The sequence below is a fragment of the Glossina fuscipes genome, unplaced genomic scaffold (genome assembly GCF_014805625.2).
Source record: "Glossina fuscipes isolate IAEA_lab_2018 unplaced genomic scaffold, Yale_Gfus_2 1, whole genome shotgun sequence".
NCBI lineage: Eukaryota > Metazoa > Arthropoda > Insecta > Diptera > Glossinidae > Glossina > Glossina fuscipes.
This window is the reverse complement of record NW_023998415.1, coordinates 17,393,286-17,394,555: the sequence shown is the minus strand read 5'-3', so window position 1 is coordinate 17,394,555 and position 1,270 is coordinate 17,393,286.

Sequence of the window (1,270 nt, the reverse complement as noted above, 5' to 3'; positions counted from 1 at the left end):
GAGAAAAGAAACAAAGAGAAAGCTTACAAGAGGTTTAAATCGACTACTTGATACCCTTCAATTATATTTTTATACAAATATTTACATATTATAGCGAGAATGTCTTCTTCTTTTTTTTCTCTTTAATGTCAAAACATAAGGAGATTTTTATAAAAAATCCTCCTTTTTGCATTTTACTATCTCTATACCCACCATCGAAGGGCGGAGGAGGTATATTCATTTTGTCAAAACGTTTGCAACGCCCAAAAGGAACAGCATCAGCGACTCCACAAAATATATATATATATATATATATATTCTTTATCAGCATCGAACTCTAAATCGATTTAAGCATGTCCGTCTTTCCATCTGCCCGTCTGTGTAATGTCTGTTGTAAGCATTCTTCCGGGCGCAAAAGTGAAGCTAACGACTTCAAATTTGGCAGAAATATTTTAGGCTCTTGCACGTAGGCTGCTATTAAAAATGGGCTAAATCGTTCGAAGGACACGTCCACAGCATCACGTAAACTGAGAACACCTCTGTTTTGCAAAAGGAATGAAAAATTGCTTTTTTGCTCGTTACTCATAAACTATGGCAAATAAAAGCAAAAAAATTTACAGTCGAATTCTATGAGCGATGCTGTAGCAACTTTATAAAAACGGAAAAAATTGACCAAGCCTACCCAATATTACAGTGTGTCAAACTTCAACTATTTTTTCAGTACCTTTATAATGCGCAGAAACAAGCTTCAAAAACCCGACAAAGTATACAAATTCTTGGCCAGTTTCAAATTTGCAATACCCATAAACATGTCCACCTAATCGTCTGTCTATCCGTCTGTTTGCGAAACCTGGTAGCATTTGTGATAAGCCTTCTCCCGTTAGCAAAACGAAGATATCGCCTAAAAATTTGCGAAAGAATTTGGAATTGATGTCAACTTTTCAAAGAGCACGCCTACAACGCTCGCATGCCTATACGAGAAAAAAATTTTTTTTTTGAAAATAGGAAAAATCAACTGTGCCCACTCCATATTATAGAGCATGAAAATGTTGTTCTTTTACTTCGTTTATCTTTTCTAAGGTAACGGTGATGAGTGTAAAAGATTCGCTTGAATTTCATTTTCTCATTTGTTCCTATCGATTTAAGTAAGGTTCCTTTTTTTTTTGCTTTTTTCTTTGTTCTGAGCGCCTTTCTTTTGTTTTCTTCGAGATTTTTCGCAATCGACGAGACGAACCGAGAATGAAGAGAATTAGATTCATTTCTACACCTAATTGCCCTGGAATTCCCACTA